This window comes from Xiphophorus hellerii, chromosome 18 (assembly GCF_003331165.1).
Source record: "Xiphophorus hellerii strain 12219 chromosome 18, Xiphophorus_hellerii-4.1, whole genome shotgun sequence".
Classification (NCBI taxonomy): domain Eukaryota; kingdom Metazoa; phylum Chordata; class Actinopteri; order Cyprinodontiformes; family Poeciliidae; genus Xiphophorus; species Xiphophorus hellerii.
In genome coordinates, this window is record NC_045689.1 from 31,303,542 (window position 1) to 31,317,184 (window position 13,643).

The following is a 13,643-nucleotide window of genomic DNA, read 5'->3' on the forward strand; positions in this document are numbered from 1 at the left end:
CACTCGGTTTGATTGTAAAGTTGCAACATTTATTACGTTTTCAGCTGGTGCGGTATGCTTTCACACTGCACTGCTTGAAACAAACCAAACCCTACGAGCAATCTATTCACCACCCTAACATGTGGTGGGGCAGCACCAAAAACCATTATGGGATATTATGATTGTTTTTTTTTTTTTAAGTCTTCTGGTCTGCATCAGTGTTGGTCATAATGCGCTAATTTAAACACTGCTGTTACAACTTTGCTTTACTCACTACCCCAGGTTTGTTTGTGGTAGTATTATGTTGCAGTTTACATCTCTGTAAATTGCAACAGTTTACAGAGATGTAAACAGTTTACATCTCTGACAGATGTAAACTGGATTTTCTGTTAGTTAAAGCTAACACTTCTGTTAGCATTAACTAACTGGACCATTAGGTGAATATGTTTTGTTTCCAGGTACCTTTATGACGTTACAGCCTGAGAAGGTGTGTGGGAGGCGCCACCCCACCATTTCCTGCTTAAATAGCTGGATGATGTCATCACTGGGTTATACCAAACTGAGGGTTTTCTATGTGTGTATATACATACACACATATTTTGTGTATATATATATATATATATATATATATATATATATATATATATATATATATATATATATATATGTACAGTACAGACCAAAAGTTTGGACACACCTTTTAATTCAATGAGTTTCCTTTATTTTCATGACTATTGACATTGTAGATTCATACTGAAGGCATCAAAACTATGAATAACACATGTGGAAATATGCACTAAACAAAAAGTATAAAACAACTGAAAATAGCCCTTATATTCTAGTTTCTTCAAAGTAGCAACCTTTTGCTGTGATTACTGCTTTGCACACACTCTGCATTTTCTTGATGAGCTTCAAGAGGTAGTCACCTGAAATGGTTTTCACTTCATAGGTCAACCTGCCCTGTCAGGTTAATAAGTGGGATTTTTTGCCTTATAAATAGTCATGAAAATAAAGAAAACCCATTGAATTAGAAGGTGTGTCCAAACTTTTGGTCTGTACTGTATATATATAGTCTGTTTTTCTTTGACCTTTTGAGTTGCCCTGCAATAAATGTGTTACTTTGCAGACCATTTAGTTATGTAGATGTGTTTGTAAATTAGATTAATAACCTTAATCCTGTTTAAATTTTATTGTTTGGTCTAACCTGTTTTATTATAATATGGTCCAATAAAGTGCAGGCATGTTGCCATTTTACTGTAAGAACAGTCAGCTTTCAGATGCTCTGGGTGGATGTCGGAGCCTAAAAAACACAGTAAAATTCACCAGAGGAAACTGGACCTGGTGACTGATGCTGGGTTGTTTTTTTTGTTTGTTTTTTCACCTGTTTGACCATTTGACTACACTACCTCACATCCTCTCAGAAACATTAACCTCAAAAATCACAACAACAAGAGAACAAGAATAAATGAGCTTATCTGAAATAACCCCTTCCACAAATTACCACATCCAAGCCATCCTCTATGGTTCTCACCGACTGCATTCCCCTGTCCATCCTTAGAGCCAGCTTTCTCTGCACCACTGGATTCTCAAACCCATGCAACCATGTCCACCCCGGATCCCCAGTTCACATCCAGACAGCCTAGCAGCAACTACAAAGTAAAGCAGACTAAGATTCTAGCCAATTGTAAGATTCATCTTACTCGAAAACTTGATCTCAAAAAAATAAAAAAGTCTGATTACAGAAGCATAATCTGTATATTGCTCATTTGCAATAAACCTTTGCATTTGTGTATAAACATTTCTGTATGTGGGTCAAAAAAAACTTAACCAATCATGACGTGTCTAAGTTAGTATTAGAACAAAGTGAAATAAACTGGACTTGTGTGACCTAATTTCTGCATTATTAAAGTGACAGTTGAGAGTCGCATTTCTGAAGTTTGGAAAAGCACAGTGGTGGAAATGTTCAGTGTCACACAGCAAGAATGAACAAACAGTAAAACTGTGTATTCCAATTTTAATTGTTTTGTAAAGGAAACCTTGGCTCTGAACTAAAGCTAAGCCTCTCCACTGACAACACTATCTGCAACTTACCAGAATCTCATGAGCCCATCACAGTCTGTGGCAATGACTCCCAGCCAAGAAAAATCTGTTTTGTCAATCCTTTTTTTTTTTTTTTTAGTTTTATTCTGTTTGTTTGCACTTCGTTTGGCACTACATGAAGTAAACTCTAATTAAACAATCATGGCCATGCAGCCTCTTTCCTCCTCTGTCCTATTGACTTTGCAACAGTACTCATCCTCTCCTCAGTATAAAGTCCCATGTCTAATGCCAGTAGGGGAGAAGAGCTGTTGTCACACACTGTTTGTCCCTCCATCTCTCTTCGTCTCTGTGAGCACAGCGTCTGCATCAAACCACTGGGCACAAAGAGCTTTGAGAGAGAAAACCAAGGCTTGAAGTGCTGAGTTTTGGCTCAACAGCAGAGCACAAATATGACTCAAGTAAACAGTCATATTGCAGACTTGCATCTTCAAAGTGCCTTTAAATAAGTTTCTCTTGATGCAATAGGCATAAAAAAAAATCTCACTCAGTCAAAGGATTTCTATATTTGAAGTACATGATGCCATACTCAAAAAATGAATTCATCCACAGGACGAATCTCTTCAGCTGGAATCATCCAAAAATGTAAATAAACACTGTATAAATAAATAAAACATTCATCCATTTCATACACAAGCTTAATTCGGTTCAGTGTTGCTGCAGGGATGGACTCCATGAGAGGTGGGGGATTCGCACTGGACAAGTTGCTGTCTACAATGATAGATGGCAAAACGGAACACAAAAAATATATATTCAATGAAAAAAAATAGAGAAATGACATGGTGGGGCACATACACTAAGCCACTGCTGCAAAGGTTTTTTTCATAAATCAGTTAACAGCTCTGTGTTGGTCTAAGTAGACGCAAATACAGATCGGCTCCTGTAAGGGGTGGTCTTATGCATTTTCCAGGGATATAGTTCCATTTTATAGCACAATCTATGTTACCATCAGTTATAAAAATTGCTCTATGTGACAAACATAGATGAACAGAGATTTCATTTTATTATGCGCCCTTAAAATTGGGCGTCTGTCTTTAAGAAGCCCCTATTCGTTACGACACTCTGCCTTCAGCACGTCACCACAACAATCCTTCTCATTAATCATAGGAGTGTTGGACTAGGTTGTTCAAGCTGCTCATTTTCCAGATACTAAAAGACATTTAGTTCTTGCCTAAAAACAGTTGGATGTTGATTTTTCATTTTTTTTAGTGCATGTAATGTTAATGGAAGCAGTAAAGACCCAAACAGAAGTACAAAAAGTTTGGGTCATAGATCCCCTTTCAGGCTTGGAAGAATACCTCCATCTAGTCCTGGTCCAAGGTCCTTCAGTTAGGAAATGTATTTGCTCTCTTACTGACATCACTGCGCAACACACCGACACCGAAATGGCAATCTGTGCATGAGCATATGGATGTGTGAATATTTGTGTTGCGAAGAGGTGAATGTGACTTGTACTGTAATCACCAAGTCAACAAACAGATCACTTGTAGTGTGACCTGTTTGACCAGGAAAAGCCTTTACAAGTTCAAGTTATAATTGATTTTGTAAACTTTAACTTGTGTTTGTGGCTCAAAAGAGGACAATAATCTGCACTAGCAGAAATAGCAGACCTTCCCCAAAACACATACCACAAATGTAGTTACATTTTTAAGATAATACTTTTTTGATTGCAGTTTTTATGAAGTTACCCACAGTCCATTTCAAAGAGGTTGTAGAGGTTAAATGAATTGTATATTATGTCAAAGAGAGCGATATGTAGAGACAGACTTGAAGCAAAGGAATTAAGAGAAACTATCAGGCGCCAACTTAAGGGTCACTTTGAAAGATTTCCCATCTGTACGTTACCTTGCGGGCGTCTCGGGCGACTGGAAAGATGGAGGTGTTATTACATCTGAAGGTGACAAGGTTCCCAGAAACTTAAGCAGTCAATCGTGTAAACAGCTATGTCACTCGTCTCTCAGGAGAAATCATTGTGGAACTTCAGACTGATCAGCTCTGTTCATCTTGGAAAGTGCAGTGCGAGCGGCCCCTGTAGAGTTTGAGCAAATTATCACATTGAGGAAACATTTGCTGATAACAAGTCACTTGGCATAAGTGAACACTATTGTGTCTCAGTGGGTTTTATTGGCTGATGTTGGGAGTCTTTTCCGTTATTGTTCATATCATTTCCTTGTTTGAAGGAGGAACACCTCAAAGACAAAACTTGCACCTGTGAACGCTGGTAAGAATTAAGAATATGAAAGAATGTGCTCTCATGAACTTTAGAAACTAATGGTGTCACGCGGTCTTCTTTCAATTGTGTGTCTTGGTCGCATTTAAAGCATGACTTTTTATATTGTGTGTATTGTAATGAAGGGTAAAGAACTCCTAATATTCTACTGCGTCATGACTAGTTTTTGCTCAGACATCACTCTTGTTTTGGTTTTTCAACTAACAATCCAAGTATTGAAGCTCAACGTTGAGCACCCCAAGTGGCCAAATAAAAATGAACTGAACAAAATAATGTGAAGTCAACTGAATAATGTTGAATGGAGTATTTGGCGAAAGCAGCATTGAATTAAGTAATCGTACTGTTGGATTGTTGGTGCAACATTTTTTTTAAAAACATGCAACAGTGCAGGCATATGTGAAGATGTGGAGAAATGTGGTGGAAGGGCATTAAAAACATGGACTAATCATTGGAATGAATGCAAACATGGTAGCCACTACGTTGTGCTGTTTCTAAGCATATTAAGTGAACATAAGTGGTGTGGCAGAAAAAGGTACATGGACTTTGGCTGGAGTTAATGTTTTAAAGTGTAAGTAAACCCCAAATCAACTTGTTTTTTCTTTTGCTGATTAACTGTCAAGGTTATTTGAAGTTCTTTCTTTATGCTTGAAGCAAATTTTGACAACTCATTGTCTCTTGGCGCTAACTACTTTGCTGGAATTTTCCAAAATTTGTCAGGGGTGGGGTTTTGCTTTCACATGGAGGTTAGTTACACTTTAAAAACCACCAGTCATGTAGATGTGTCCAGCACGTGTTGTGTGTTTATGGGACAAGCATGTCTTACCTGGGCCGAGGGGGGGGGAAAGAATGGGACTGTTACTCTGTAGTCCAAAGTTCTCTGTTCAGATTAAAGGAAAGGCATTTTCTTTTAAATCAAGGTCCCAAAGTATAAAGGATGAGTGAAGGTGATCAAAATGTATGTTTCATAAGGATCAGTTTGTATTTTCCATAGTTTGTACTGCTAATTTCAATATTGTGAGACAATAAAGGCTGTTTCTATTCTGTTCTAGTCTGGTAAAACCTAGGTTAAAGTGAACTCTGGTGCTGTTTGAATGCATATGTGAATGCCAAGTGGACCAGCGAATGCTCCAAAAACAGGAAATGAACGCAGGGCATTCTGGGTAAATACAAAACAAAAATGCAAGTCTAGCGCTAGCAGGAGAAATGACTCTTGGTCTTCTGCCAAAGACAAAAGAGAAATCCTACAGCTGTTAAAGTCTGTCACCACTCCATTTTTGTTTACATTTTGCAAAGAAGGACATTGTGCTCGGTGTCTCTTCAGAAGTTTTCCCCTCGTTGCCTTCAGTGGTTGTTGTTGTAGCGCCACCACAGGCGAAAGAGGGGAACATGTTTTTCAAAGGGTATGGTTCGTCTCATAGTGCAGTGAGAAAACGAACCGTAGCAACTGAGAATGTAACAAATGTTGTAACCAAATTCACTGGACTATAAGGTGTGAAGAAACCCTTAGCCTCCGTCAGAGGAAAAAAAAAATACGAGATTATGATGTAACATCCTTCACATCAACAGTCAGATTTCCTGGTCATGCCAGTAACGTTGGAAGACCACAAGCTTGTTCTGACTCCATGGCACAATATGCGAATACCTGTTATTTCCTGGTCTTAAGCTTTTCATCACTGCGTTTTGATTAACAACAAGTCACACAAAGAGCAAAGAAGACGCCTGAGTGAGAAGAAAACAGCATGAAGTGAAGGGAAGGCCAAACAGTGAATCTAATCAGAGTTTTAATGTGAAACAACACATTTGCATGAAAACAGAAAATTAAGACCAACAAAATCACCAAAGAGAAAACAAAACATCACACACATTTTATTTCTCACACATGCTCCTAAATAAAGCCCAAATAAAGAATTTAGCTGTCTGTAAAATTCTACATATTGTAGGCGTTTCTCCTTCATATCAGTTTCTTGCAATTTCCCGAATAAAAATGTGCAAATGTAAAACTCTGAAATTCTCCCCACGCTGTTCTCAGAACATACAGCATCTCTGTATTATAACGTAGCAAATGAACAAATCCATAAGACCTGGAGCAGGCTTCCCAGTTTCATATGAAACCCGCGTTAAGAAGCACATTCAGCTCATTATGTGGGTCATCCACCTACTTAGCAAAATTCAGATTTTATTCACAACCTCACAGTGTTATAAAGTAGCAATCTAAAAGTCGTTTGGCTTTTATTCACGAGAACAGAAAGTATTTCTACACTGTGGGAGTCTGCCGCCGCGCTCAGAGGTTGCAGACCACACCCAGTCTCTCCTAGCGGTGACACGGAGCGCGCGCGCACGGCAAAAAAAACAACAAAAAAAACCCTGTCATCGGCAGAGGGCGAAGAACACGCTGTTGAACTGCTCACAATGAATGTTTTCCATCATGCAGTTCAATCAGCCACCCAATGATTCATTTCACAGACACTTGGGTAATTATAGGACTCAGCTCTTCACCCCGGGGATGAAGCTGCACGAGCAAAGCCGGGGTGTATAAGGCGGGAGTGGCGCAGGAAGTGAGCCACGAGCGAGGGAGACGTGACTGAGTGAAAACCAGGAGACGAGGACGACGTGAGTCACGGTGAAGTGGGAGACGAGGGGGGGACATTCGACTGACAACTGGTGTGAGACGGCCTTGTTCATGAGGAAAACATACATAGATAAATACATATGGTATTTTCTCTGACTCCTGAATGAAGCAACTAATCCTTGTGGTTTGTGTTCTGACAAACAACCACAACTCACAAACAAAAGCAATGAAAATACACAGGGTGACCTTTTAAGGTGGAGGGCAAAACAAAGACTGTAAAAGGGCTATCTGGGTAGACATGGATAAAGATGCATGAAGTGATGCTGGTCTGGGGCTGGGGCAGAAATCAAGTGTGCAGGGCTCCCCCTACTGGCCAAACGGGAAGTTATTTTTGTATGTCATAGAGGTCATACAAATTCCTGTAACTCAGTGAAACTACATGTGGCATCCTTACATAATGAAGAATGCCGATGGAGGTCTTTTTAAACTTTGCATATTTAATAACAGAATATTTCTTTTCAGAAAGCTCAAGCTCTGTTAGATTGAATGGAAAATGTCTGTTATGTCCCTTGTCTTGATCTAGGTGTCTAAACTTTTTGAAATATGGACCAGAATCACTAAATTGAAAGCACTCAGGCCACATTTTTTTCAAATTAAATATGCTAAAAATTTTCTTAGAATTTTTTATACATATTTCCAAAAAAACCCCTTACTATTTTAGATCCTGAAAACATTCCGTTTTCCTTAATTTAATATAAGGCAGGTGAGCAACTTCTCTGGTTGAATGTTTTCTATTTTGTTGGTTTACAAAATGTTTCTTGGTATAATATCAGCCACAAAGACAAGAGCTTTCCTTTAATATCCCTGCTGTCTTTAGCCAAGTTTAATAACTGCCCAAGTTTGTTGAGTAAAAAGTTGCTGGATGTTTGTGGCCCGACTTCAATAATATAAAAATCAAAGTAAAAAAACAAAACGTGGTTAAGAGAAGAAAAGGAAAGAAAACATTATATTGTACTGAACATTTTCTACTTAGGAAGATCTCATCTTAAAGATATGTAAACACTGTTCATCTGGATCAGTGCGATTCGCTGGAGGGTCAAATTTGTATCATTCTTACATATTTGTTGTGTGAGCTGTATTGTGTGCTGAGAGATTCAGAGGGGAAATTCTTTATGCTTTACAGCAGTTTACTCAAAGGTCAAAGATCACCTTATTATTCCTTAGCTTTTTATTTGCTCAAATTGTGACATTTCTATGTTTGTTCAAGTTCCTTTGATGTGATTATGTCTATAGTTATGCTTTGTATGTGACGTGAATTTTCTCTTTTTATGCATCAGATGGTGCTTTTTCCCCCTTTGTTCTTTCTGTAAAGCACAGTGAATTACTCTGTGTATGAATGGTGCTACAAATAAATTTGCTTTGCCTTCCTTTCAACAATTCCATAGAAGTCACATGGAGTGCACGAGTAACAGTTGCCCTGGCAACAGATTCTCTCATCTGAGCCCTGCAGCTTATTAGGCATCTTGTGAAAGTTACTGGTTCTACTGGATTGTTTTTAAGTAAAAGAGTAAAAGGAGTGGACTACATAAACACACCACACTTTTCAGACTGCTTTTTGTGAAAAAGAAAAAAAGTATAAAATGGTCTAATATGTAAATGTTTCTCTTTTTTTTTGTTGTTGCAACTATACCCTTCTTTATATTATCCTAACATTAAAAAAAATCCCAGTTAAATATGTCAATGTTTGTTACAGCTACTTGTAGGGATGCACAATGTGTCTGCACTCATCATGTTTTAACATATTGGTCCGATAAATTAAACTGGGCCGATATTATCAACTGATATTTGCTTCCATCTTGTTGCCATTTGTTTGTGGAAGGGGAGAGGTTAGTCATGTGCTATTTGTTTGGTCATGTGACAGTGATAATGATGCAGTAAAAGTTTAACAAAAGCAGAGAAGCAATTGTGAAGTCAGCAGTGTGGTCTTTTTTTCTTTTTTTTTCTTCCAAGGTGTCGAAAGGGGATTGAAGTATGTATAATCTGAAATATGTAAAGTCGCACATCAATATCGGCTCAAATTTTCAAATCAGTGCATCCCTAGTTACTATACAAAATGCAGTTTAATATTTCATTTTCATACCAATATGTTGACATAGGCAACATACCGTACACATATCCACCTACACTTAGCTAGAGTTAATCTTCCATAATAACACAACAAACATCAACCAAGGCTCGGCAGACTAAGTAGCAGGTGTCAGTTTATTGGTTAATACTGATAACTGTACAGTAGAATATTGTACCTTGGAAAGCACTGAGCAAGAAATGTGACAAAATCAAGAGCACTGGTGAAAATAGAGATTTTATTTGAAATTTAAACATTTGCACAGTCAACACCATATGGTAAAATCAAACAGTTCCACTATGCTGCATCTATAAAGACGAGATGAAATAAAAGAAAAAATCAGGATTCTGGTATATCTAAAGGTTATTTTTAGCTAAAGTTGTTGCAGCTCTGAACTACAGGCAGAGCAGTATGTCGTCAGGTATCCGGTTGTTCACCAGCCCCGTTATGTAAAAGCACAAACTAATACAGTATTCCTGCATATTTTGGTTAAAGTGCAGCCTGTGCTTACGGAAGTAGCAGAAATTTACCGTGATGTTCACAGGGGGCTTATCTCTACATGTCCTGCTCCAAACACCTCCATCAGTCTCCTGAAGCACTTTCTAACCAGATTGAGGGTTTTTTTTCTTTACATCCAGACATGTCATGTTCAGACATGTGATGCTTTCTTTGGTCATTCCTAGGCTAGGAAGATCAGCTGAATATAACCATGGTGACAGATATAATCTATTAGCTGCTCTCGAGCAAAAAAAAAAGTACTAAATTCTTGAGATAAAGGTTGCATGAAATCAAAGAAAAATATAACAAATAAGGCAGTGCCATTAAAAATATTTCCTTTTTTTATTTCATAAATGTTTCGTTTTTCATTATGTTTGTTTTATTTTATGCAGTAGTGGGACTCCATTAAAAATTTTAATTGAGTTAATTGCAGAGTCTGCAATTAATCATATTTCAATCAGAACCATATATTAACAAAATAACCTCATTCTCAAATCAAAAAAACCCTTTTTGCTGCTAAATTATTGAATAGACACACAGCAACAAAAATATATTTTTAAATTTGTTATTAAACCATCAAATTGGTGCAAAGTGATATTATATCCATAATCCATTCATCTTTCCAATCCATTCAGGAAGCCCGGATAAATAATGGAACGTCTTTAGAAGTGTGGCCTGTGGACGCTGACATTAATGTTAAGGCCGTTTGTGCTGATGCTACATGGTTAGCATTGAGATGCTACTTTAGGCTTAGCTAAATTAATAGTATTTTACAATATTACAATAGTATTTTCCACTATTCCATCAGACCGGTCTTTGAAGCAAAAATTAACCCCTAGTGGGCCAAGAGAAGTGGCTTCATTAACTGTCGCAGTGTTTTGTTTGTTTTTTTACAATTTATCTCTGTTGTTTGCAGACGTCGGTTATGCGTCAGATTTTTGGGTGTACGAGAAACAAACAATTACAAAGGTTCCGCTCAGTTATTTTTTGTATGAAAATAATTAAAAGCTGATATTGATTGCTATTAATTATTTAATCAAAAGGAACTGGTTAAATTCTCGGGCCAAATTTGATGTTATTCACTTGCATTGGATTCCAAAAAGAACATAGCCTACCTATTTTTTTGTTCTACTAAATGGCCGGTTGTACATAATGCTGACTGTGGGCACTTATAAATCGGCACTTCAAGAGTTGTGATAAAGGTGACCCATTTTAAAGGTTGGTTTATGATGTAACTATGGCTAAAAAGGCGCTGCAGGCGACTTTAAAGATGAACAGAGTACTCAGGATAACATATAAGCCTGACTTAACCTCTGCTTCAGCAAAAGGTAAATGAAAAAAGAAAACAATTCAGCTACTGAAATAAATAGTGTGAATAAAGCAGTGGTGCCCCTGTCTTTACTCTGTTGGAGGAGAGAACACGGCAGAGTGGATCATTGACAGGCAGAGGGAGCAGCAGGCAGCAGACAGACATGATGTACAGCTCTGCATAATCAGCTCTCAGCCCCATTAATCTGAGCAGACTGCAACACTTGATGAGACCGTGATGCATATGGCGAAAGGTGCCTCCCAGAGATGTCACTTTGAAGAACAGCGCAAGAGTCGCCACCATAGCCGAAGCCGAGTCACACTGCCACGCCTCTCCCCACAACATCACAAAAAGTTGGATACTTTGACCTTCCTCCGTTAAAGTATATATTAAAGCCTAATGACAAGCAGTTCTCAGATGTTTTACTTTCCAAAAGACATAAAGACCATTTCCAATATTTTTAAAAAAAATCTATCCCTTTGCAAATGGAGAGGAATGATGGTGAGATTCTGAGAATAGGATTGAGGACTGGTCTGATGTGATCCATCTTCCTGGTGTTGGTCCATGAGCTGCAGCTACATTACTGACTTTTTACAGAGATCATTAAACACGTTAGAGCATTTAATGCAACCAACTGAAAGTACATATTCTCTATTCTTTCTGGGTTTTGCTTTTTTCACAAAATATTTGATCCTGTCAGGGTTGATGGTTGTAAGCAAATCAGATGAAAAATATGGAAGTTAAAATTGAGTTCTCAGCCCATGAAGGCCGTCGGTTTCTTTCATCCTCTGTAGTTTTTAACCTCATTGAGTTTTGTTGAGTGCTGCTGAAGTTTTGCATTTTTGGGACCACAACAGTGAGTTCCAATTTTTCAGTGTTAAATTTGAGAAAACTAAGAGTGGATTGAGAATGGGACCTTGAAGAACCCCACATGTGGTCTTTGTTTACTCAGATTTACAACAAATAAAAAGGCGGCCTAAACCAGACCTGAGTCACTCTTGCAAAATACCAGAAAATGCAACCAATTTTCAATCAGTATGTTTTGATCAACCGAGTCAAATGCTGCATTTGGTAATATCAATATCAATATTAGACATATTATGGTTAAATATATGCCTTCTCATTGATGCTGAATCAGTGATGTGACTTTCTTAATCAGGAAAGAATAAACTAAAAAGCATGGAGTTCATTCCTCAAAGGGTACAGCAGATGGTATTTAATTCATCTTTTTATTCAATGTCTTTGCCCTGGAATGCATCGATATAATTCATTCTTGAACTATTGCAGCTCCATGACCAGAGTTAGAGCATTAAATATAGGTCCGGTAAACAGCAGCAGAGATTACAGGGGTCACTGCATGGGATGACAAAGTGCACTAGACCTTCTCTTTGTAGAGTTCACTTCCACCCTGAAGGCAGGTAGAGCGAAGTCACGGTCGCAGGTGTTTGCTTTTGTTTTCTTCTTGTTGACTGTGAGAATGACCTCTTATTGGAAACTATGACTTTGGCTTTACAATCCACTATGTTGGTATTTTATAGAAATGTGCATTTGTGCTTGCATACACTCAGAATTTCTATCATATTTTGTACAGAAATAATATCACCATAAAGAGATGCCTTTGTTGCTGTGAAACTGTTGAATACATTGTTTAAAATCTTGGAAACTCCATGGAAACACAAACAACACAGTTTTTAAACAGTTATACTGCAAATTACTACACAGTACGATAACTAGATATGCTGCTTTAAGAAGAGAGTGAGAGTGGTGACTCATATTTCACTTCCTGAAATGGGTCAAACACAAAAAATGAGGGACTGCATTTACTAGAATGCAGTTTAAATTGGCTCTATAAAACCACTTATGAAATATGAAACTAGTGAAAAAATGCCTAGCTGGGCAATAACTGTACTTTGGACTTGATTCAAATTATAACATTGGCTCCTGATCACCTAAGTTTAAAAGCATAAACTTCCCTCGTGAAAAAGAACAATCATATTTCTAGTATTTGTTCTTTTTGTTCTAGAAACATTGACAAAACTTGACAGTGTGTCTGACACTCTCATACTCTCTACGGTAGTTAAATAGTGACTGTTGTATGACTTTTCTAAACAGAAAAGCACATCCATTAAAGATACTATCAATAGACTTGTCACATTAATCAATAAATCAATTAATTACATGAGAAATTAAAACAAACTCAGTAATTTCCATTGGCATGATTTATTGTTTATCTCTTTTTTTCCTCTTTCTACCAAAAACTGGATGATAAAAGTCTTCAGTTTGGTGCTTTGGTCTCAACTAGTCCTTTTTGTAAGGAGAATTTTGTTTACAAAGACTTCAAAGTTAATTTTATTTGTTTTTTTTTTTGTTTGTTTATTTATTTTGGATATTTCAAATGTCTTCCAGTTCCAGTGTTAAATGTTCATTAAAATTTAGTTTACTGATCTTTTAGAATGTGTTCTTGAATTATTATTTTTGCCATTATCATGACATTACTTAGAAATGGTTGTTTATCACAATAACTTCTGGAACAATTAATTGTCCAGTAGTAAAATTTGTTAATGTGACAGGCCTAACTATCAAACGGTGTAACATTTTTTTGTACTAACAAATGTACGCAGATGATAAGGACACATTTGGGTAATGATGTATGGATCTCCAATGGAGGTCTTTACAAAATACAACCACGTTCAAACACACAGAGGAAAAAAAAACATCACTATCTGTGCCTTGTGTTTATGACATCACAAGAGGTACAAGAATCAACCAGGCTACAGAAAACATTGGTGAAAGACATCTTTTGTTTTTAACTGGTACAAATCTGCACCAGTCCCAT